Source organism: Cervus elaphus, chromosome 27 (assembly GCF_910594005.1).
Source record: "Cervus elaphus chromosome 27, mCerEla1.1, whole genome shotgun sequence".
NCBI classification, from domain to species: domain Eukaryota; kingdom Metazoa; phylum Chordata; class Mammalia; order Artiodactyla; family Cervidae; genus Cervus; species Cervus elaphus.
In genome coordinates this window covers 9,380,833-9,407,105 of record NC_057841.1, presented here as the reverse complement: position 1 = coordinate 9,407,105, position 26,273 = coordinate 9,380,833, and the positions used below count along the sequence as shown (strand labels likewise).

At 47.1% G+C, this 26,273-nt stretch overlaps 1 long non-coding RNA gene across 1 annotated transcript in view; it reads right to left on the bottom strand.

Moving 5' to 3' along the window:
• Window positions 1–25,343, bottom strand: part of LOC122685005 — a 138,408-nt gene extending 113,065 nt beyond the window's left edge. Inside the window, exon 1 of the long non-coding RNA XR_006338214.1 lies at window positions 25,244–25,343. This is a non-coding gene — a long non-coding RNA (uncharacterized LOC122685005). The remainder of the gene's footprint in view (window positions 1–25,243) is intronic.
• Window positions 25,344–26,273: the final 930 nt, after the last annotated feature.

The following is a 26,273-nucleotide window of genomic DNA, read 5'->3' as shown; positions in this document are numbered from 1 at the left end:
TTTCTCCAAAGAAGTCATACAGATGGCTAACAAACACATGAAAAGATGCTCAACATCACTCATTATCAGAGAAATGCAAATCAAAACCACAATGAGGTACCATTACACGCCAGTCAGAGTGGCTGCTATCCAAAAGTCTACAAGCAATAAATGCTGGAGAGGGTGTGGAGAAAAGGGAACCCTCTTACACTGTTGGTGGGAATGCAAACTAGTACAGCCACTATGGAGAACAATGTGGAGATTCCTTAAAAAACTGGAAATAGAACTGCCATATGACCCAGCAATCCCACTCCTGGGTATACACACTGAAGAAACCAGATCTGAAAGAGACACGTGCACCCCAATGTTCATCGCAGCACTGTTTATAATAGCCAGGACATGGAAGCAACCTAGATGCCCATCAGCAGATGAATGGATAAGAAAGCTGTGGTACATATACACAATGGAATATTACTCAGCCATTAAAAAGAATACATTTGAATCAGTTCTAATGAGGTGGATGAAACTGGAGCCCATTATACAGAGTGAAGTAAGCCAGAAAGATAAAGACCAATACAGTATACTAACACATATATATGGAATTTAAAAAGATGGTAACAATAACCCTATATGCAAGACAGAAAAAAACACACAGATGTATAGAACAGACTTTTGGACTCTGTGGGAGAAGGTGAGGGTGGGATGGTCTGAGAGAACAGCATTGAAACATGTATATTATCAAGTGTGAAACAGATCGCCAGTCCAGGTTGGATGCATGAGACAAATGCTCGGGGCTGGTGCACTGGGATGACCCAGAGGGATGGGATGGGGAGGGAGGTGGGAGGGGGGATCAGGTTGGGGAATACATGTAAATCCATGGTTGATTCATGTCAATGTATGGCAAAAACTGCCAGAATATTGTAAAGTAATTAGCCTCCAACTAATAAAAATAAATGGAAAAATAAAAATAAAAAATAAAAAATTCCTATCCTAAATCTATTTCTTCCTATCACATCTCCCCTTTAAGTATTCCCACACCATCTTTGGAAACTTTATGTACCTTAAGTATAACCAAGATATATTTAGTGTCTTTAAATATAACAGATCCTTCATGAAGCACTGGATTTGGAAAGGTGATGTTTTGTGTACCTATTTTTTAAAAAAAAAAAAAAACTTTCAGATTTATTATAACACAAATTACTGTCATCAACTGCAGGGCTTTGCTAGTTGAAGCACACTCTTAGATTAAATGGTTCAGCAAGATCTCCTATGATGTACTGTATAACTTCACTCATGCCAGGATTTATTTCAATCTTTAACCCACTTTTAAGTGTGTTTAGCATTTTTGAGAAACTGTGATACACACACTGCAAATCCCCAGATCATCCTTTATTTGCCACTTCAGCCTCAACACCATCCTCAGAGCCTAATAAACTGCCAGGGATTTGTGGACACATGGGTATTAAACAGAGAAAACCAAATGACATGCTGTCGATGATGAATTCTGCTGGGAAGTTTCTTTGAATTACAAGTGGTGTGTGTGTGTACTCACCTCTCAGTTTTGTCCAACTCTTTGTGATCCCCAGACTGTAACCCACCAGGCACCTCTATACATGGGATTCTTCAGGCAAGAATACTGGGGTGGGTTGCCTTTCCCTTCTCCAGGAGATCTTCCTGACCCAGGGCTCAAACCCAGGTATCCTGAATTGCAGCTGGATTCTTTACCATTTGAGATACCCAAGAAGTCAAGTGGAGACACATAGAAAAGCCAAAAATTGAGATGGGAAAAAAGAGGATTTATATCAAGTGATTTTATTTTTATTAAATAGCCTAAGTGCAGATAGTTTCAGGCATTATAGGTTTAATTTAGAATTACCCTTACTATAAACACAAGTCTAAAATGAGACAGAATTGCATGAGTTATAAGCTTAAGATTATACTCATATAACCTTGGTACTGAAGTTTATACAAGGATAAATCAAAGGTGTTATTTTTTTCTCAAAAAGAGCCCCAGTATTAAAATACATTTGCTGGCTGAAAATGAACTCTTTTACTTGTAAAAATAATAATTAGTCTTTGTGAGGATTCTGTGATACTTATAATCTCATTAAATAGTAATATCTAGTCTTGTCTGACCTCCATATGTGTTGATACTTTGTAGACAGAGACAATTCATAATAATGAGAGAATTAAAATCCAAATACACCCCTACTTGACATCTACTTTTGGAGATATCTCAAAGGAACATCAGTGGGGAAAAAAAGGGGAAGGAAAAGGTAGAGAAAAAAGAAAAAGAAAGGGAAGGTTTTTATTCTTAAGTAATTAAAAACAAATGTCTAAGCCAGAATTTTAAAATGTCTCAACTTTTAAACATTTTTTTCAAAAAAGATTTTATTGACTTTGTTATGATATTGTTTCTTCTTTATGTTTTGGATTTTTTGACCTTGAGGCAAATGGGATCCTAGCCCCCTGACCAGAGACTAAATCTGTACACCTGGCATTGGAAGGCCAAGTCCCAACCACTGGACCACCAGGGAAGTCTCTTAACTAGACTTTTAAGATACATTCAGTGGCCAAAGGCACATGAAAAGATGTTCAACCTACAGTTTGAAATCAGGGAGCATGACACCTCCAACTTTATTCTTCTTCCTTAAAACTGCACTGGCTGGTCAGGGTCTTCTGTGGTTCCATGCAAATTTTAGAAGTATTTATACCAGTTCTGTGAGACATGCCAGTGGTATTTTAATAGAGATTGAATCAACCTGTATATTGCTTTGGGTAGTAAGGACATTTTAACAATATTCTCCCAGTCCATGAGCACAGTATACTTTAATTTAACACCTACTAAAGAGCTATTTTATTCTATAAGCTTCTGAGGCCCAAGACTATTTGCTTTAGTTTCTTTGTACACATAGTACCATGTAATGAGGAGAGTAAATGTAAGTGGCTTAACAATGACTGTTGTGTAAGAATTGTGAATCCTGGGTCTAGGAGTAACACTTGATTTACTGCTCCAATTTCCTATTTATCATAGACATGTTGTGGGTTGTTTTGTCTTTTAACACCCTAAAGGAACATACAGGAAGACTTCTGTGGTGGTCCAGTGGCTAAAAATCTGCCTCCCAGTGTAGGGGACGAGGCTTCAATCCCTGGTTGGGGAACTAAGATCCCACGTGTCCTGGGCCAAGTCAGCCTGCGTTCTGGAGCCCACACACCATGACTAAGACCTAATGCAGCCAAATAAATTAATAAATTTTTAAAAATAAATAAATAAAATAATGGAACACAGAGGGAGGAGATTTCTGGAATAGCAGCATAAGACAGAACACATACCTTTCCCCAACAGAACAATTATAACTGATGGAATTTATTTTTAACAAAGCAACCAATTCAAATCCCTGGAACTTTTCCTCAGGGCATCTAGCAAATAGAAAAACATTTATGCAAGAAAATCTACTAAATCTCAGTAAAAACAGCCAGACTCTGCATTTGAGCTACAACCCAGCTCAGTAAGATGGAAATCGCTGCTGGAAGGTGCTGCCAAGGACTCCCTCCCCTCAGCTCCTAGTTCAGAGCAATGAAATCCTGCAGAGAACCCCAAAATTCATGAAGCAAAAACTGGCAGAACTGAAGGGAGAAATCGACAGTTAAACCACAGTAACTGGAGACTTCAACACCCCCATACTGGATGGAACGATGGTCAATGGACACAATAGCTATGCAGAAACTCAACAAGGAAACTGAAGATATAAACACTGCAAGCCAAGTAGACACAACACATCTACAGAACTCTGTACCCAACAGCTCCAGAACACACTCCCTCCCCCAGCCACATGGAAGTTTATCTAGGATAAACCCAATTTGTTGTTGTTGTTCAGTCGTGTCTGACTCTTTGCGACCCCATGGACGGCAGCACACCAGGCCTCCCTGTCCTCCATTATCTCTTGGAGTTTGAACCTGATCATAGGACGCAAAATCTCCCCCACTTTCAAAGGACTGGAATCATACCATGGATGTGTTCTCTGACCACACTGGAATGAAATTAAAAGTGAATAAGAGAAACTTGGGAAATTCACAAATACATGAACAAAATACTCTTTGGGATAATGAAAATTTTCAAAAATTGATGGTGGTGATCAGTCAAGACTGCAAACACAGTGAAAACCACTAAATTGTATACTTTAGGTGGATAAACTATACAGCATGTGAAATAGATCTCAAAAAGTCTGCTCATTAAAAAAAAAGGGACTTCCCTGGTGATCCAATGGTTGAGAATCCATCTTGAAATGTAGGGGACGCAGGTTGGATCCCTGGTTGGAGAACTAAGATCCCACATGCCACGGAGCAGCTAAGCCCACGTGCCACAACTACTGAAGCCTGAGGGCTCCGGAGCCCACGTGCCTCAACTAAAGAGTCCTTGCACCACAACGTAAAACTGTGCATGAACAACAAAGGTCCGAGTGGCACACAAAGACCAGATGCAGCAAGATAAGTAATATAAAGAAACAGCAAGAAAAGACCATATGCTTCAATACACACTAACACACCCAATACCTACAGCAATTTAAATGAATATGTGGAAAGGACCTCTTATAAAACAAACACTGGAAATAGTTATTTGCTTGAAAATATTCTTTTAGTTAGCAAGCTCCTTTGTGCATTCAAAAGAATTCTGTTCTCTTAACATATCATAACATTTCTCTGACCTGTGTGTGTGTCCTGAATGTTCCAAGGCACTTTGTTCAGATTAAATAAATATTAAATATGACTCATTCGCATTTGAGTTCATTTCATTTAAACCTTTCAATGACCTTTTCCCATGGCAGGATAACAAAAAAGGCTCTAGAAGCGTTTGCAATTCAGAGGCAGAGCCCCAATACCTTGAAAAGAATGAAGAAATTATTCTGAAGTTACATAAGCAAGACTTTCTCTACATCAGAGAAACAATCTCTGAGCCTGTTACTATTTAGTTATGGCAGTAATAACACAGCAGATTAAAGCATCATTTTTGCATTTTCTCCTATCAGTGTTTTGAAGATAATCATAAAATTTAAGCAGAAATCTATGCACAAATAAAATCTAAAAGGCAGTGTCTAATCTATTGCATAAAAGCGCTCAATTCATATCAAGCTGTTCCCATTTAAAATCCTTTAAAAGTTCAGTCACAATGGGCAGAAAGTGGGAAACAGATCACAGTGGCCATTTACTGAACACTTTCCTCTGGCCAGGCACTAGGCTCAGCATTTTTCACGCATTATCTCATTTAACCCTCAGGGCAACTTCACAAAGAGTGTATCACTAACACTCCTATTTCCTAGAAGAAGGAACTCAAGGTCAGAGGTAAATAGGTGTGTCCACGCCCAGTACTTAGACCAGGATCCAAGGCCAGTCTCTGCAGGACAACAGCCCATCACTGCACAGATGTACTGAAAAGAGCTCTGAGCGTGCGTGCTAAATAACTTCAGTCGTGTCTGACTCTGTGCAGCCCTATGCACTGTAGCCCGCCAGGCTCCTCTGACCAGGGGATTCCCAGGCAAGAATGCTGGAGTGGGTTGCCCTGCCCTCCTCCAGGGGATCTTCCCAACCCAGGGATCAAACCCACGTCTCCTGCATCGGCAGGCAGGTTCTTTACCACTAGCGCCACCTGAAAAGCCAGAAATAGTTCTGTACTGATTGGTAAGCAGCCACTTCCCAAGCCCTCTCTTATCCTCTGTGCTCCTGGTGGAGTCCCATGCCAAGGTCACAGGTGTGAGGCCTTGTACCAAGGCCACAGAAGCGAAGCCCAGAACCAAGGTCATCTCCAGGACTGACTGAGCTCCACTGTAACCTTAGCTGGAAGGCCCCCTGATCCTTACCGGCCAGCTTCCTGACCCCAAGTCAGGCAAACATACCCATCCCGGGGCTCATCCTGTAGTGCCCTAACCAAGCACCTAATGCCACCCTTCCAGCAGGAATTTTCTGTGTCTTGAGGCCATAAAAATTCACTACTAACCCATGGAAAGTGTCAGCTGTCCCTTGAGCCGCTGTCCTAACAATGTCTGGTAGACTCTCCCTGGCCTGTCAGGAGGTCAGTCCGCTTCACTGAAGCGCCCTCATTATCTCTGCTCTTTGTGCTTAATAAATGCATTCCTTTCTGCAGTACTCTGTGTCCGGAAATTCTTTTCCAACCCCCGCTCGGATTGCCACCACACTCCTGGTCCCTGTTCCCACTGTCCCAGCCACCCTGGCACCTTCCTGGGACCTTGCCGACTTCCCACAATAGAAAACTAATGACGTGACCTTGACTCCATTTCTACCTTCTGACGGGTTGTCTCCATGCCCCTGCCTTGGGAGCCACTGAGTACTTTAGTATTACCCCTGGCTGTCCGTCTTCAGAGTCTGAGTCCCTGCACACACTTTCTCCAGAATCTTGGGTGGACACAGCTGATGACAGAGCCAACACTGCCTTCAGTCAAGTCTGTTTCCTCTGCATGTGGTCTTCCTCAGAGTCCGCCACGCTCACGGCCATGGGAGCAGGAGCCCAGCTCTCATCGCCCCTCAACACAGACCCCGGGGCCCCGCAGTGCAGGAGCACCCCTCCCGCCCGCAGCATGCAGACCTGCACAAGCCCAGCCAAGTTAGGAGAGGAAATCAGAAAGCAGGCACCAGAGGGCTTGCCCGGTGTGCAGTGGTAAAGAATCCAGCCACCAATGCAGGGGACACAGGTTCGATCCCCGGTCCGGGAGGATCCCACGTGCCCCAGAGCAACGAAGTGCGGGAGCCACAGCTACCGAACCTGTGCTCTAGAGCCCGGGAGCCACAACCACCGAGCCCAAGTGCTGCAGCCACTGAGTCCCAAGCACCCTGGAGCCCGTCCTCCACAACAAGAGGAGCCACAGCAAGGAGAAGCCTGCACACGGCAACTGGAGAGCTGGGCCCCGATCCCTGTAACCAGAGACAGTCCCTGCCACCACCAAGACCCAGCACAGCCAAAACTAAACAAACAAAATTATTCTTTTTAATAAAAGAAGAAGAAAGAAAGAAGGCACCAGAAAAACCACTCCCCACTAAGGGGTCTCATAAACAACTGTTCTCAGACTCTGTCCCAGATGCCCTAGAAACTGAAATTTATCTCCGTGTTGGCGTTGAGCCCCTAGTCTGCACTGTGGGAATCTGCAGGGTCGCTGTGCGTCGTCCTATTCACCAGAGTTCTGTGTCTCTCCTCCAGGAACACCGCAGAACCAGGGCCTGTCTGGGGTGTCGCCGCCCAACACCCACACTCGGGAAGCAACAATCCCGAGATTCCTATGACACGGGCAGAGCTGACACAGGACCACGACGGCTGTGTGCACATCCTTATTTAACTGAGCAGAAGTGCCAAGGTAAATCAGCCCGCAAACTTTGTCTTTGATCTCGGAAAAGCATTTGAAGATTAATTTAAACATCAAAGGTAGATCACATGAACAGAATGCCTTCCAACTTCTGCCAACTATTATATGATTCTTTAAAAAAAAAAGTAAAAATTGAATCAGGTGTTTCAACTGAATTCACATGTAGGATTAACTTGCCTTCCCTTCCCCAAATTCTTTAAATCTCTGTTAGAAAACTCTAAGCACTTTAAACCTTTAAATCAAAACAGTGTTGACTTTTAAACACCTGAAGCTAAAATAAGCTCTGAAGAATTTAGAAAAACCTCTGGCAGCACATAGCTTATGCTTAGCCTTCATTGGATCTTCCAAGTTTTTCATTAAATTATCAATTTGCTTTTTCTCCAGAGCCTTTGTAATACATTTCCTGGATAAAAGCCTAAAATCTGAAATTCAGATTTACAGAAGCTTGTACACAATTCCAACAAATACACAAACACACAGAGAAGTCCATGTGGTGCTCAAATTCTTAGCTCATGGTTTTTATGAAAACTTTTGGCCTTGATTCCTCTGTATTTGTATGCACATTTAATTTTCTTAAATGTATTCTATAACTGGGCACACATTCAAGGATAGACAATAAATACTGCTTTAACTTTAGTTTCAATCATCTTGGGCAAAATAAGATTATGAAATAATTTATAAGAATTTACTGTTTCTTTCCTCAGATAATCTCTTTGGGATGATGAGATTATTTAATCTTGCATTTTAATCTCCTTTTAGTCTTACATTTCTGAATTAAATTATTTCTTTGAAAACACAGAAATTATTCCATTGTTCTGTTCTCAAAGGCAGGACTGCATTGAGTATCTCTCAGTATCCATATTTCTAAAATGATGCCTGCCTTACAGCAGACACTCAATAACTAAGTGTGTGTAAAATGAATAACAATTTTAAAGGACTGGTCTTCGGAGGAAGGAAATAAGCTCATCCAACAAAAACTGTATAATGAAAGAGTGTTAAAGCATTTTTCTGATGCAAATGTGAGAAACTACATCTTTAGCAGGAAGTATTTAGAAATGAAGCACATGCCACTTACCTAGCTTACCTATTTGGTATACATCCAGTTTTTTTAATATTGGATATACCGTGCTAACCTGTTCCCAGGTGGCTCAGATGATAAAGAACCTGCCTGCAAAGCAGGAGATCCAGATTCAATCCTGAGGTCAGGAAGACCTGGAGACACAAGATCCCCTGGAAAAGCCCATGGCGGTCCAGTATTCTTGCCTGGAGCCAGCCATGGACAGAGAAGTCTGGAGGGTTACAGTCCATGGGGTCTCAAAGAGTTGGACTTGACTGAGCAACTAACACTTTCACTTTTTCATACCGCATCAAGGGCTTCCCCAGGTGGCACAGTGATAAAGAATCTGCCTGCCAATGCAGGAGACGCAGGAGACGTGGGTTTGATCCCTGGGTGCAGAAGATCCCCTGGAGAAGGAAATGGCAACCCACTCCAGCATTCTTGCCTGGAGAATCCCATGGACAGAGGAACCTGGGGGGCTACAGTCCATGGGGTCGCCAAGAGTCAGACACGACTAAAGTGACTTAGCACGCATGCACACATACTGCCTCAAGCTTCAACATTTTCAAACTTCAAGACAAAACCAGTAAGTGGAGATGGAAAACCTAGGAGCACAGCGCTGATTGTAGTGTGGATCTGAGCTGGTAGAAGAGGAGACCACATCTTGCGAAATGAAATTAAAATCCCCAGGAATCAATACAATGTTGATTTTTCAAAGTGAAGTTTGTCTTTACACAGTCTGGCTTGTGTGTTTTAACGTTTATCCAAGTAAGGTCTATGCACGCACAACCCGATCTGAGAAAGGCAGGGTGGTTTCTTCCACCAGTGGAACTTTCAGGAATCCAGGCCAGACACTGAACATCTTGTTCTGGGATTCCTGGAAAAAGCCTTGCTCCCCAGGGCCACAGCACACACAGGCGGTGGTGTGCCCCTGCAGAGTGTCCGGCTGCCATGGCTGAGCATGCACTGTGGGAATACTTTCAAAAGCAGCTATTTGTTGTCAGTTATGGCATGAAATTCCTGATGATCACTGAAGGTCTAATTTATTCAGTAAAACATGAGATGGGTCAACTGCTGTCCTTCCATTTCACATTGCTGGGCTCAGGTCCTATAAGAAGAGGAGGTGCCTTTCACTTCACTCAGATAATTTCTTGGTCATCTTAGGAGATTTCTTAGGAGGGCACAGCCACCCTAAGAAGGTACAGAGCTCACTGCTGCAGAGAAGCTTCACGGGGTGGGCGTCGGCCCCAAGGGGACAGTAACACTCATGCCTGTCCTTCAATGGGGCACCAGGGCCTCCAACCTGAGCTGGCCCCCGGTAAGGGCTCGCCTGCAAGAGCAGTGTTTCCCAAAGTGCATTCTGACTTCGCCCTGTGCTCCTCTAAAAAGAGTTACTTGGTCCAATTATTTGAAAACAGACCCCCAGGGGCTCTAAAACTGATGTGAAGGATCTGAAGAGCCCAGCAATAAAGGAACTGGTTTCCTTTGTTCCACAGAGCGTGTTCGACATGCCTTTTATATTCTAACACTTCTCAACACCCCACAGAATTCTCTTTCAGAAATATCAGAAGTATCTAAGAGGCTGCAGAAAGAACACATTGGGGCCTTTGATGGGGAAAAACACCACATCTTGATTTTCACTCATCACCAATTAGAATTTGTTATTTCCTTCCATGATGAATGTAGGCAGCCCACCAAAGTGAAGGATACCAGCACCTCTGCCTCCAAAATAAATCTTTACGACTCCGTGAACTGTTGCCTCACCAGGCTCCTCTGTCCACGGGATTCTCCAGGAAAGAATACTGGAGTGGGTTGCCGTGCCCTCCTCCAGGGGATCTTCCCAACCCAGGGATCGAACCCAGGTCTCCAGCATTGCAGGCAGATTCTTTACTACCTGAGCCACCAGGAAAGCCAGAGAAGACAAGCCTGGCAGTAAACACAGTTATTGCATGGATTACACCCACTGGAAAAAGGGAAGAGCCTGTCTCACCCCAAAATAATGGTTTTCCTTTTGAAAACAGGTATTGTAAATCGCCGATGTCCGGTCTGCCAGCACAGAGAAGGTGAATTAGAATCACGCTGAAGTCAGAACTTGAGAGTTCCTCAAAGTTCCCAGATTTAGCATTACACCTGAGGCTGGCTGTTAGCTCAGCCCGCCAGGGTCTCAGTTCAGAGGCGCCGCGGAGCAGGGACGCCAAACAAGTGAAACAGCCCCTCAGCTTCAGTGCTAGCACCGAACCCAGCAATCTGATCTGTTAGCTGCTACGATGTCCTCACTAGTAGGAACATACAGACTAACTTCTCTCATCTTAGCTGACCTGCACACACACGCTTCCCAGAGCTGGAATACTGCACCCACCCCATGCTGAACCCCAGCCCATATGTCATGTCAGCAACATTTCCACTCTGCATGAGGTTTTGCTATTAAAAAAAAAAAACTATCCTCTGAGTAGCTTAGGGGAGGGGAAGATGGAAAAGACCATGGGCTTCAGAGTCCAGAGAAGCAGGATCCAAACCATGGGTTTCCATTGAACTCTGTACCTTTGAACAAATGACTTAACTTCTCAGAGCCTATTTCTTCATTTATAAAACAGGGATGATGAAAACAATAGTACTGGATTTTGAGGATTAAATGGGAGAAGGTGGATAACTCACCGGCATATAGTAAACAGGGCTTCCCAAGTGGCTCAGCAGTGAAGAATCTGCCTGCCAATGCAGGAGACGTGGGTTTGATCCCTGTATGAGGAAGATCCCCGGGAGGAGGGCTTCGCAACTCACTTTGGAACTCTTGCCTGGGAAATCCCACAGACAGAGGCAGCCTGGAGGACTACAGTCCATCCCAAGGGGTCGCAAAAGAGTCAGATGTGAACAACAGCAACAATATAATAAATAAGTAAATTGTAAGAGTTTTTTCTAATAAGAAGCTCTCCTTCCCTATTTATTTTCATTACTGAAACAAGTTTCAATGCCGTATATATTTGCTGAAAACTGAAAATATCTCAACCTAAAATTTTAAAGTTATACACATCAGGAAACAACTCCACTGTTCTCCAGAAAAAGAAACCGAGACGCACAGATGGTGGCTGAGTCCCACAGCCAGGTAACACCCCTTTACTCAGCTTCGCTCACACCACAGTCTTAAAGGCACTTTCATCTTGATTTAGTTATCATTTATCTTGCTAGGTCATCACAGACATCTCAAGTACAAAAGGACATGCTTTCACAGTATAATGACTCAACTTGGAAGGAAAAAAAAAATTTTTTTAATGAAAGTAGCATTTGAAAAACCCAAGTTTCATACTCTTTATCATCTGGTATATTTCATTTTTCCCTAATTATATGTACCTAGTGACTTAGAGCAAAGTAATTCCCTTAACAAATAGGCCTTTTGCTCTAACTTTATCTGTATGAGAATAGAATAAAAATAAAAGTTCTTTTGTGGTTTATTCTATTATTATCAAGTGCTAATTGAGAAGGATATAATTTGCCTATTTTAGAAGGCTGTTAAATGAATTAGCTAATGATCAAGTACTTTTGATTTTAAAAACTAAATAATATTAATAGGAAGGAGAAGGCACTTTACCCTTCTCCATTTCAAATACCATCAACCGAAGAGGAGGATAAAAGAGAATGACATGAGGACCGTGTGTTAGAAACAGGAGTAGCAGTAGGGTCATAAGAGGTTCCTAACGCCTGCATGCTCTTTGCTTATAGAAATTATGCTGAGGACTAAATCAGTGTTGCATACGTGGTAAACAGTCAATGACTGGGGCTTCCTTGGTGGCTCAGCGGTAGAGAATCGGCCTGACAGTGCAGGAGACACGGGTTTGATCCCTGGTCCGGGAAGATCCCACACGCCGCGGAGCAAGCAAGCCCGTGGGCCACAACTACTGAGCCTGTGCCCCAGAGCCCGGGAGCCGCGTCCACCCGGTCCTCTCGCCACAGCTGCTGGAGCCTGTGCGCATCGTGGCCAGAGAGGTACCCCCACTCGCCATGACTAGCGAGAAGCCCAAGCTCAGCAGCGAAGACCCAGCCCAGCCAAATAAACAGACAAAACACAGTCCACGACTGAGCTGCTTTCCTTCAAGTCAGAATGTGGCTCTAGCTCTCCACTGCTGTGTACAAACCACCCCAAAACTAACCAGTGCCTCCCTGACCCACACGACGTGAGGCAATGGGGCTGGGGGTTCCTGTCCAAGATGGCGCCTTAGGTTCCTCAGGGTGTGTGACTCTCCTCTCTCTCTCTCTCTCTCTCTCCCTCCCCGCCCCTCCTCCCTCTGTCTCTCCTACTCTCTCTAACACACACACCTTCCAGAATCTCTCCACACCCCCTGGACCATCACAGCCCGGCAGTCTCAGGGCAATCAGATTTCTGACATGTTGGTCAAGGGCTCCAAGAGTTCCAGGGTCCATGCTCCCCTAGACCTGGGCTCAGAAGCTGGCTTGGCATCCTTTGTCATATACTTTCAGTTAAAGTGATCACAGAGCCCACCCAGATGTCAGGGGACATAGACTCTCTCACAGTCAAAGCCCTTGTGTCCATACTAAATCCACCACAAATCTTTAAGGCAGTGGTTCTCAACCAAAGTGATTTTGTCTCCTAAGTGGTCATGTATGGATGTGAAAGTTGAACCATAAAGAAAGCTGAGCACCGAAGAACTGATGCTTGCGAACTGTGGTGCTGGGGAAGACTCTTCAGAGTCTCTTGGAGTGCAAGGAGATCCAACCAGTCCATCCTAAAGGAGATCAGTCCTGGGTGTTCATTGGAAGGACTGATGTCGGAGCTGAAACTCCAATACTTCGGCCACCTGATGCGAAGAACTGACTCATTTGAAAAAATTGAAGGCAGGAGGAGAAGGGGGTGACAGAGGATGAGACGGTTGGAAGGCATCACCAACTCAATGGACATGAGTTTGAGTAAATTCTGGGAGATAGTGAAAGACAGGGAAGTCTGACACGTTGCAGTCCATGGGGTCAAAAAGAGTCAGACACAACTTAAGTGACTGAATAACAAGGGATAAATAGTGATGTCTGGAGATGTTTCTGGTTATCACATAAGGGGAGGTGAACACTTGTGGTTTCCAGTGGACAGAGGCCAAGAAGTTTGCTAGGCACCCAGAAACCCACAAGGACCATCTCCCAACAGCCAGGAATCATCTGGCTCCGAATGGCAGTCGAGCCAAGATTGAGAAGTATCGCTTTCAGTTGGTTTTCAGAGTAAATGTGGAGTTATTGTTAAACACCTCTCTCCCCAGATGCTCCTGGAGCTACAGGTTGGGTTTCAGAACAAAGACAGAATTCATCACTGAGACCGCATTATTCAGTGATTTTAATTCAAGAGGAACACTGAACCTCTGGTGCATGCTCCACGAAGTGGGCAAACCAGAGGCAGATAAAGACATGGTGGCTGACCTTAGGAGAGGCATAACCCAGAGAGGGGAAGGGGGAAGAGCAGCAGGACAGGCGTGCACATCATTATCTGATACAAAGAAGATGAAAGAGACAAGGTCATAGATCATAAACAGTTCTTCCTATCTCCAGGATTCACTGTCTCCTCTGTTTCCTAGATACACGGCAGTGGATCAGTCAACATCTGTTGAGTGAATAAAGGGAACCGAGCCCCTATATAAGGATTGGGATTTGAGAAAATGCCTAGAACGGCTCCTTATTGGAAAGGGCAGGGGCCCTTGCTGCCACCTCACCCAGGGTGGTTTCCAAGGTGCCCCATGACCTATCTTGGTGTCCCCTAAAGGCAGAATCAAAACTGTTTAGGGCCTGGCGGATAAAAGAGGTACAAAGGGAGCTTGGGTTCTCAGGGGGACGCTGGGACAGAGGTCGGGGACCCCTGCTATAATGTCCCCCTATTTCCTTGGACTGTGGTCTGTGTGATTCCTGGTTATTTCTTCACAGGGGTGAGCTGTTTAACTCTCATAAAAGGGCAGCCAGGAAGGGAGGAGGAAGAGAAGGAAGAATTAGAGGGGCAGAAAACAAACACCAGGGCTCCAGGACAGCGTCCACAGTGGGGTCCCCACAGTGGATAGAAGTGGCCTCAGATCAGAAGGCAGGGGACTGCCCTGGGGGCCCAGTGGTTAAGGATCCGCCTTGCAATTCAGGGGACATGGGTAGGATGCCCGGGCAGGATCCGACATGCCATGGAGCAGCTAAGCCCGCCCACCACCACCAGAGACCCCGTGTGCACAAGGAAAGGTCCCACGGGACGCAACTACGGCCGGACACAGCCAAGCAGAGACATAATTGTTTGAAGCGCCTGGCGCATTAAAAAATAAAAATCAGAAGGGAGGCTGAGATGCTGAGGCCTCAAACAAGGGGCCTCAAAAGCCCAGTTTAAGCCGTTTGCTCTTGGGGGAGGACTAGCATCTTTCGTCTGGCTTGGAGCAGACGCCGCGTGCCTGCTGCTGGGCAAATGGTTGACTCAGGGCAGGAAGTGGGGGCCGATTGTTCAGTAAACAGGAAAGGACTGATTTTCCAATGAACCGGGAACCAGTATGGGGAAACTTTAATTTTTTTTTTTCTTAAGTTGGTTAAAACTTTCATCATAAAACCATACAATTCCTAGGAGAAAATATAGGTAAGTATTCTGATAAGTATGTAGAAAAGTGCATTTGAATTCTGATATGAAAGCTAGAGCCTATAAAGAAAAAGACTGAAAGTTTAAATACCTAAAACAAATTTTCAAAAAAGTTAAAGTATAACCCCTTTGCATAAAATCCATATAGTCGAAATTCAAAATGCAAACTGGAAAAAGTTTACAGAAAATATTCTATACAAATTATCGATATGCTTAATGCATTTTTAGTTTAGAAATAAATAATATAGATGGCATCCTGAAAAATCATAGGTAAAGGAAAGAATAAACTAATTGTAAAAGAATTTCCAATGAATATATGAAAAAAACATTCTTCACTAGTAAAAAGTACACACCAAAACCAATAAAATGCTATAATTATCTATCAAGTTAGCAAAAAAATATACAGAATACAAATTGTTAGATTTTTTTTAAAGTAGTTTAGCAAAGGCACTAATCATATACAACAATTTTGGCCCTAAAATTCCACTTCTAAAAATTCATCCTAGGCAAATTATTGCATAATAAACAAAGAACATAGACAGGGGATATTTATCATGCTGTTTATAGAAAGAAAATGCATAAGCAACCTAAATGTCCAACAATTAGCAATTAGTTGAGTAAATTATGAAAAACAGAAGGCATGTAATGCTATTTTTGTTCATAATGATCACATAAATGTACAGCCACTGATAGGAAGAGATGTTTATGATCTATTAACTAAGAAGAGCAGAATACAGAAAAGTATTTATAACATGATTCAGTTTTGTTTCTGAATTGATGGTCAGAAGGAGAAATATAAAGCCTGAAGTGTCTAGAAACATAGGGGTTTTCTCTGATTGGTGGGTGGGATACTGAGTGAATATTTTTGATTTATCTGAATTTTCTCCAATGAACATTATTTGTGTAATTTAAGTGCTTAACAGAAAAAAAAAATCTTGATTATAGTGTTAGAGTCCAGCAGGTGCAATTGAAGATCCTAAGCACAGATGGAAAGCAGCCGACAGATAAAAACATGTGAACACGCGACTATGACTGGGGTTTCCTGTGTAGGAAAGGAAAAAACCTTTTCTCTTCTCCCAGGTTCCTAGCTGGGATCCTTGTGACAATAGACAGATGAACAGAGAAAATATGCTGGCGTTTATTAGCATGTGTCTCTCACATAAACATGGGAGAAACTCCGGGAAGAGTAACTCAAAGAGGTGGCTAGAACTTGGACTTCTTGACCATCTCAGCTAAATCAAAGAAAGCATGTGAGGGAGGGTGGCCGGGAAACTATGGGAAATGAGGGGAGGCTTGCTATGCAATTTAAGGCAGTGTCTCCAGCATGGACCAGAGTCTCTCAGGATTGAGAGACATCCTTCTCTTTCCTGGTGAGCTAGAGTCCATGGGGGTCACAAAAAGTCAGACGTGACTGAGCAACTAACACTTTGTCTTTCTGGTACAGAGTAGGAGACATCTTTACAAATGGAGATTTCCCTTATAAACACAAATCTTCTTTGTTATTGTTGTTCAGTCACTAAATCAGGTCCTGCTCTTTGCGACTCCATGGACTGCAGCACGCCAGGATTCCCTCTCCTTCACTTTCTCCCGGAGTTTGCTCAAACTCATGTCATTTGAGTTGATGATGTCATCCAACCATCTCATCCTCTGCTGCCCCTTTCTCCTCTTCGATCAAGAGTAGGCTGTGCACAGGGTCTTTGGTGGTTGGGTCTCCTAAACTTGATGAGCTTCCCTGGCCCCCTTAATCTTGCCTCAGGTGGTTTCCTAGATGCTCCTTCTTTGATTAGTAACTCTTTCTGCCCTTTGGAACTCAGAAAAGGTCATGGAGGCTGGAGTCTCACATATGAGAAGTGGGGAACAGAGAGGCCTCTGTGCCCAGGAGCCCCCCAGGGCCCTGTTTGGCATCAGAAGGGAGGCTGGGAAACAGGAAAGCTCTTGCACGGGCTCCAAGGAGCCTCCCCGAGAGCCATATCTCTTTTCCTCTTTTATGTCTGTTAGAAAACCAGGGGAAAGCAATTCCCATTTCCCAGGATTAACGTGAGAACCAGTCAACGGCAGGAACTGAGTACACTGAGCTCTGTGTAGTCTGCTTTCACACTAAGTGAGCAAGCTGAACTAGGAGTGCAATTTCACATTTAGAGGGGGCTCAGGCCCCTGGCATGATGCTAGTGAGGTGAGGCAGAGCAGGCAGGCCCCCCTTCAGGCCCTACCCTCCCGTGGAACTAGAAAAATAAAGCCAGGTACCTCTCAAAGGAGATGTTTTAAGTCAAAGCCCTGCCTAATAATAGGCCATGTTTTATTTTTTAAATACCATTGACCTGTGATCTTATGGGTATCAGGGATGCCAACCCCACTTAAAAGCAGCAAACATTATAATGATGGGCCCAAGGAACTAAGGAAAATGAATATTAAAAAAAAAGAAAAGCTAACTTCCTGCAACTTGAAATGAAAAAATATCTATTAAGCTCCTCCTGGATCAAAACAGTCAATCCTAAAGGAAATCAACCCTGAATATTCACTGAAAGGACTAATGCTGAAGCTCCAATAATTTGGACATCTGATGCAAAGAGCTGACTCCTTGGAAAAGACCCTGATGCTGGGAAAGATTGAAGGCAGGAGGAGAAGAAAGTGACAGAGGATGAGATGATTCGATGGCATCATCAACTCAATGGACATGAGTTTGAGCAAGCTCCGGGAGATGGTGAAGGACAGGGAAGCCTGGTGTGCTGCAGTCCATGAGGTCACAAAGAGTCAGAAACGACTTAGTGAATGAACAAAAACAAAAGCACTCGTTTAAGGCATAGTTCCTGCCTTCAAGGAGCTTGCAGTTTTATCAAACTTCTGTAGTTTCAACAGAGAGAAAGTTGGAGAGATGAGGAAGGTGGGGAGAGAGAATATCTAAAATCTGCACCAGATATCTGTGCCTCCATTACCTCTCCAGTTCTCCAGATCTACAGAAAAACAAACAAAAAGATTAAAAAGTCTAACCCTCTTGGACTTCCCTGGTGATGCAGTGGTTGAGAATCAGCCCGCCAATTCAGAGGACACAGGTTCGATCCCTGGTCCAGGAAGATCCCACACACCCGGGGCAGCTAAGCCCATGTGCCACAACTATCGAGCCCACGTGCTGCAACTACTGAACTTGCTCCCTAGAGTCCATGAGCCATAACGAGAAAAGCCACTGCAATGAGGAGCCTGCCCGGCAACTATAGAGTAGCCCCCGCTCCACCGCAAGGAGAGAAAGCGCACTCACAGCAACCAAGACTCAGCCCAGCCAAATAAGTAAAGATTTTTTAAAGTTCTAACCTTCGAAACTGACGAACTGCCTTCTTGTGTATTTTATCTTTTCCTGCAAGAAACAACCTTCTACTAATATATTTTTTCCAACCAGGCAGGAGAGTGAATGTATTCAAAATGCACGCACACACACACACACACATGCGCGCACACACACATTCTGTAGGCTATATACAAAACACCAAAAGAGAAATAAGCTATCTGGGTTTAATTTATGTTTTCTTAAATATTTTATTGATGTCCTGTGACTTGCTAAATGCAAATATATGAAGGTGCTCATAGGGGAGAAAATGTTTAGTCCCCCACAACTACGATTTCAGTCTATCATTTACTGCATTTGAATAAACAGAAAAGCCATCTAAACCTTTTGAATTTAATACATTTTAATGGTCCTTTTATATTCTTCCAAAGTGCCTTCATACTTACATAATATAATGAACTACCCACCTGATTCAAATGCTCCCACTGCCTAGTTAGATGTGGAATTTGAGGCAGCATGCCAGCTGGGGAAGAATAATAGCAGCTGTTGTAAATCCAAATGAATTTTTATAGGAAATGATATGAACTTCACACTGGATAGTTAATTACGCTGTTTATTGCACACCTGGGGACTGAGTTTCATGACCTGCCACCTTGATCAGAAATGGAATAAGACATCCATGAATCTATCTGGGTGATAGAGGCATGTCATCTGTATCTAGTTATTGGAAAATTAGTTCAATCCAAACATGGGACTTCCTGGGTGGCTCAGTGGTAAAGAATCATCCTGCAAAACAGGAGACGCAGGTTCGATCCCTGAGTTGGGAAGATTCCCCCTGGAGAAGGAAATTGCAACCCACTCCAGTACTCTTACCTGGAAAATCACATAGACAGAGGAGCCTGGTGGGCTACAGTCCATGGGGTCACAAGAGTTGGACACGACTTAAAGACTAAACCAGCACCACCAAATAATAAGCTAAAAGGTGAGCTGAAATGGAGGCATTTCTTAATCAGGCAGGACCAACTCCCCAGCACAGAGTCGCTGAAAGCCTCTGAATGCTACCCGGGAGGCTGCTGGGGAAACGGGCTGGAGTGGGAGGCCCGCTAACATCACCAGCACTAGATCTAATGGTCAGATCGAAAGCTGAGTTTGGTGCTGGTAACAGAATATCGGAGAACGTCTAAAAGGGACCACAACATTTCCTGAAAATGCGACTGACACTTCGGATATTATTTTAAGAATGTGCTGAAAGTTCACAGCCGTCTCTCCAGTGTTTCAAGGACATCCTGAAAGAGGCCGTGACCCATGTTAAGGTCCACGTGAAAGCAGACAGTCACTTCTGAGGCCTGAGAATTCCCTCCACCCTCATTCTGAGTGTGTACAGTGCAGAAACTCAAGAAAAAAAGTGCTGATGGTCCAGAAAGGCATATCTTTGTATCTTCTGAATAATCCTCACAATAACTGTGCAATGAGTGTTATTAAGCCCAGTTCAAAATTGTGGAAGCTGAGGCTGGGAGAGAGTGGATACGACTTTGTCCAAGATGCACAGCAGAAAATGCAGAAGACCGTCTTGACCCCAGATCCGGGGCTCAGGTGTCACCCTCCTCTCTCCGGCTCCCGTGATGAAGGAGCCAGCTTTCAGTGACGTGAAAGCAGCTGCCTTGTCCCTCTCCTGTTCGCCTATTTCTGACCCTCTAACCTTGTGCTCGGTTGCTGAGTTGTGTCCACCTCTTCAACCCCATGGACTGTGGCCTCCCAGGTTCCTCTGTCCATGGATTTCCCAGGCAAGAACACTGGAGTGGGTTGCCATTTCTCTCTGTAGGAGATCTTCCAGACCCAGGGCTGGAACCTGCGTCTCTTGGATCTCTTGCATTGACAGGCAGATTCTTTACCACTGTGCCATCTGGGAAGCCCCCATACTACTTGATCTTAGCCAAAATGCCTCTAACCTTTTTAAAAAAACCTAACTCTAGGCATGTAATCACTAGAAAATTGAAACTGCTAAATTACGCTCTCCTGAATGCACACCATGCGTTGTCTAAACTGTTGATTCTTTTCCTGGATAAAAAGAAGTAAGGCCAGCCTTCCACCTCCATAGTCCCCCTAAGCGATCCTGCAGGCAGATCACTCGGGCAAGATGATCTCTAAAGAGAGAGCTGGCCAGTCTGCACGCAGTGGAGAAGGAAGCGGAACCTAGTCCCCTGCCTCCAGGGGGGAGGGGAACCCTGATTCACTGGGGTTCTTTATCCTCCAATTTTCCCTTTAAAAGTTGGCCTGGCTGAACAGAATCTTTGGAGTTGGTCTCTGGACACGAGTCCACCATCCTCCCAGATCGCTGGTTTTGCTGATTAAAAGAACATTCTTTTCTACTGACACTTTTCCTCTCGATATTAGCATATGAGCAGTGAACAGCCAGCCAAACCAGGTTGGGTTACAAATCCAGATGATAAAATACTGGACCAGAGCATATGGGGACCTTAGACCTTTGAGCCCACTGAGGCTGAGACCATCTGTTTCATAAGCCAGAGTCTGAGAACACCAGGGCCTCGCTGGTGGCTCAGACGGTAAAGAATCTGCCTGCAACACAGGAGACGTGGGTTCGATCCCTCGGTCAGGAAGATCCTCTGCAGAAGGAAATGGCAAACCACTCCTGTATTCTTACGTGGGAAATCCCATGGACAGAGGAGCCCGGCGGGCTACAGTCCCTGGGGTCACAGTGAGTAGGACGGAGCACGGGGCCCCAGGGTCCTGCCCAGACAGCGGGATTGCAGTGATGGGCCTTGAATCTCATCCCCAGATCTTTACAGCATCTCTTTATGTCTGCCATCATTTAATACCATTGTTTAATATCTGAGCCATACATTTAAAAGGGAGTGGGAAGGAAGATACAGTTTCCTTTTTTTGATATTAACAAGTTTGATATTAATAAGTTTTGGAGCGATTTTAGGTTCATAGCAAAATTGAGGAAACAGCACAGAGAGGTTCCACGTACCACCTGGACCAATGTGGTCTGGCAGGACACACGGCGGGACACACGGCGGGACACACGCGGGACACACAGCTGGGAGACACGCGGGACACATGGCGGGGCACACGCGGGACATGGCGGGACACACGGCGGGGCACACGGCGGGGACACACGGCGGGGCACACAGCGGGGCACACGGAGGGGCACACGGCGGGGACACACGGCGGGGCACACGGCGGGACACACGCGGGACACGGCGGGACACACGGAGGGGCACACGGAGGGGCACATGGCGGGAACACACGGCGGGGCACACGGAGGGGCACACGGCGGGACACACGGCGGGGCACACGGCGGGGCACACAGAGGGGCACATGGCGGGGACACACGCGGGACACGGCGGGACACACGGAGGGGCACACGGCGGGACACACGCAGGACACACAGCTGGGAGACACGCGGGACACATGGCGGGGCACACGCGGGACATGGCGGGACACACGGCGGGGACACACGGCGGGGCACACGGCGGGACACACGCGGGACACGGCGGGACACACGGAGGGGCACACGGAGGGGCACACGGCGGGACACACGCGGGACACGGCGGGACACACGGAGGGGCACACGGAGGGGCACATGGCGGGAACACACGGCGGGGCACACGGAGGGGCACATGGCGGGGACACACGCGGGACACGGCGGGACACACGGAGGGGCACACAGAGGGGCACATGGCGGGGACACACGCGGGACACGGCGGGACACACGGAGGGGCATATGGCGGGGCACACGACAGGGCACACAGAGTGGCACATGGAGGGGCACACGACGGGGCACACGGAGTGGCACACGGAGGGGCACACAGCGGGGCACACGTGGGACACACGGCGGGGCACACGGCGGGGACACATGGCGGGGCACACGGAGTGGCACATGGAGGGGCACACAGCGGGGACACACGGAGGGGCACACAGCGGGGCACACGTGGGACACACGGCGGGGCACACGGCGGGGACACATGGCGGGGCACACGGCGGGGCACACGGAGGGGCACACGGCGGGGACACACGCGGGACACACGGCCCCGCCACCAGCACCCTGCCCAGGGAGGCACACTTGTCACGGCGGGCAAGCCACCACTGATGCAACATTATCAACCCAAGCCTGTTGCTTACATTAGGGCTCATTCTTTGTGTCACGCATTCTTTGGGTTTTAACAAATATATAATGACAGATAAGGGCTTCCCTCATAGCTCAGTTGGTAAATCACCTGCCTGCAATGCAGGAGACCAGGGTTCAATCTCTGCGTTGGGAAGATCCCCTGGAGAAGGAAATGGTCACCCACTCCAGTATTCTTGCCTGGAGCATCCCATGGACAGAGGAGCCTGGCAAGCTACAGTCCATGGAGTCGCAAGAGTCGGACACAATTTAAACCACCACCAACTAAACCACCACCAATGACAGATAAACACTGAGCATTTGGGGACAAACAAATACTGTATTACCAGTTACTTTGAACAAATAACTGACTCCATTATCCACATGTTATTTACACCTCCCCGTCTCAGTCAAGAGATAACTGAAAGCAACTGTCCAGATTTTCTAATGCAACCCCTGGCAAGACTTTTGGGAGTTTTTGCTTCTATTTCCCAGTTGGGCACTCTCTGCAGCCTAAATTTCCAGCATGACTTTGACGCTTGCTTGCTCCTTCAGTGTGTATCATGCAGGCCTATAACCTGATGATGAAACAAGTACATGAGTAATTTACAGGAGCCAGTTGCCAAGAGGCTGCATGAGTCAGGGCTAAGGTGTTGAAGGGCAGAGCTGGCTGATTGTAGCCTGGCGATCCAGCAGGTTCAGACATGAGAGGGTGTGTGCACGTGGGTGTGAGCGTATGCCTGCATGTGCCTAGGCTGTGCATGCTTTGATTAGACTCCCTCGGTCTGCAGGGACAAGAGGCACGAGTCTGCATTGGGTGATAGGATTTAGTAGAAAATATGCAGAGAGATGAGGACCGGCAGGTGTAGAAGGAGGCCCCCTGGGGGAATGGATTCCGGTTCAGAACACACAGCGTGTGTCACCCACCCTCAGCTTGTTCCCAGGTTACTGTGTGGTGTCTCCACTTCTAGGCTCATCTGCTGCCCTGTGCCCCCTCCCTTTGACCGGATCGATCACCACCCATCCAGGGGCTCCTGAGCCTCGGCTGGCCTGTGTCCTGCTAGGCCCGGGATGGGGAGATCACCGTTTAAATGGGGATGACCCTGGAATGAAGAACCATCCCCTGGGAGCCCATCAGCCTCCTCTGAGAGGCAGAGGATGTCATTTGAACACTGGGACCCCATCTGAGAGCCACTAAGGAACAAGGTAAGCCCTCTCTCAGCACCTCTATGGTCTCCGTCTGCAATATCCTGCCTGCTTAAACATCTTTGTCATCTCTGGTCTGAAGTCCAGAGGAGCCAGTCTGGTGGTTTATTGGGCAGCCACCCCCTTACCAGGCCACTCCAGGAGCTGCAAGGTGCCAACCGGATCAGGACCAGGGTGTACAGTGCCGTCAGCAGGCCCTGACCTGGCCCACATGGCCGGGACCACCCTCCCCATGAAGCCTCTCCTCTGTAGGCTCCAGGCTGGAGGAGCCAAGGAAAGAGCAGCTCCTCCAAACACTAACCTCGTGATTAGCAAACGCCCCAGCATCTGCACCCCCAGGCAGGAACCCCAGAGAGCTGCTGCAGGGACTCGGCTCCCCATATCCCAATGATTATCTCAGAATGAGCCTCAGCAGCCAAACAGTGGAGACAACCCAAGTGCCCATCACACGTTAATGGGTAAACAACACACGTTCTGTCCACACAATGGAATGTTCTTCAGTCACAAAAAAGAAGAAAGGACTGAAAAATGCAACAAGATGGATGAGCCTTGAAAAACACACCAAGTGACACAAGCCAGGCAGGAAGGTCACTCGGTGCAGCATTCTCAGTTCAGTCTAGTCGCTCAGTCGTGTCCGACTCTTTGCGACCCCATGAACCACAGCACGCCGGGCCTCCCTGTCCATCACCAACTCCCAGAGTCCATCCAAACCCATATCCATCGAGTTGGTGATGCCATCCAGTCATCTCATCTTCTGTTGTCCCCTTCTCCTCCTGCCCCCAACCCCTCCCAGCATCAGGGTCTTTTCCAATGAGTCAGTTCTTCGCATGAGGTGGCCAAAGTACTGGAGTTTCAGCTTCAGCATCAGTCCTTCCAATGAACACCCAGGACTGATCTCCTTTAGGATGGACTGGTTGGATCTCCTTGCAGTCCAAGGGACTCTCAAGAGTCTTCTCCAACACCACAGTTCAAAAGCATCAATTCTTCGGCACTCAGCCTTCTTTATAGTCCAACTCTCACATCCATACATGACCACTGGAAAAACCATAGGTTTGACTAGATGGACATTTGTTGCCAAAGTAATGTCTCTGCTTTCTAATATGCTGTCTAGGTTGGTCATAGCTTTTCTTCCAAGGAGCAAGCGTCTTTTAACGTGTAGGATTCTACTTACCGGGGAGGAGGCACCGAGTGGGGCCCAAAGGCAGATGTTGCAGAGATGCTCTGCAACTCCAGATGGTCCCCACTCTTCCTCCAGCCCCAGGTCCGGCTGGTCTTCCTGCCAGAGAGCCCTGCTCACAGCGCAGGTCTGAGCAATCGCTTGGTGGAGGCCCTCAGAGGCCCGGGGCACCTCATGGAGGCACAGGAGTTTCTGCAAACCCCACATGTGGGCTCCAGCCCCACACACCCCGACACTTTCCCACCCAGCACAGCGGCGCAAACACAGGATGGGCGGTGACGTTTCTGTGACCCTTCCAGAGCCCCCCACACCTCCCAACCTCTCCATCTGGGGAGGCCCCTGCACCCACACCTCATCCCTTATTCCCAGAACATCGCGGGGCTCCTGGCTTGTAGACAGATCCCACCCAGGGTCCCAGGGAGGGCTGCCCTCCATGAAGAACGGCCGTCGTCTTCCTACCTGACCCGGGAGCAGCCGATGAGGTTACGGCGGCCGATGTCTAGGGAGCCCGGCACAGCTCGCAAAGCGCTTTCCACGCACATCTCACCTCCACAACCATCAGGGATGCGCGATTCACTGGAGAAGAGGAAACAGGGGCTCACAGAGAAGAGGAAACAGAACTGAGCTGGGGGGAGGCCGGGCCTGCCTCCCTCTCCCTGGGGCGTCTGCTCGCTTCCCCGGGCTCTCAGCTTAGCAGCGCCCCGTGCCTGGGTGACTGGGCAAGGGTCCCAGCCAGCAACTCTGGCCCGGTTCCCCATGGATTCGCACGTACTAGCTCCTTGGCATCCCAAGTGCACACGACCCCCGGGAATCCTGCAAAGCTGGCCTTTGTCTCACAAGCGATGATTATGGAGCTCGTTAGTGCTACCCTATCCGTCTTCCACTGTTGGTATTGACTTTCGGATTCACCCATCGCAGAGCATCTGGGCACACGTCCAAGACAGATGTGCGCTTAATTACATCCCAAGCCTCCCCACTCTGCACTCACAGGCGTGTGTCCCCGAATCATTAATCAGGCGAACGTCAGGGTGGCCCCGGGGCCCTGGAATGGCAGACAGTGAAAGTGGCTAAACTCCCACAGGTCCCTCCAACTTGGAGAGTCAGTGTCGGTCAGACACATTCCTCTAAGGCGCCTTCAGCTCTGGGACCACAGCGCTGACTCACGGAGAGCCCCGGGCGCAGAATACACCAAGGTCCACACTACAGTGAGGCTCGCTGCGGCATTCACCCCAGTCCCGGGGTCTCCTGAGGACACAGTCCCAGTGTAAACCCTTGGGCAAGGCTCCGCACCACACCCCACGTGTCCCCCGAGGGCAGCAGCAGGAAAGCCCATCCAGTATCTGTCCGCTCGCGGGTACAGACTCCCGCCCTCCCCCAGGGACCAGCGGCAGGGCACCAGCCCACCGCTCCCGAGGGGATGCATCTCACTCCTGGAAAAAACTCTGGACTCGAGTTGTGTCCTAAACAGGGCCACTTTGCCCGCAGCCGG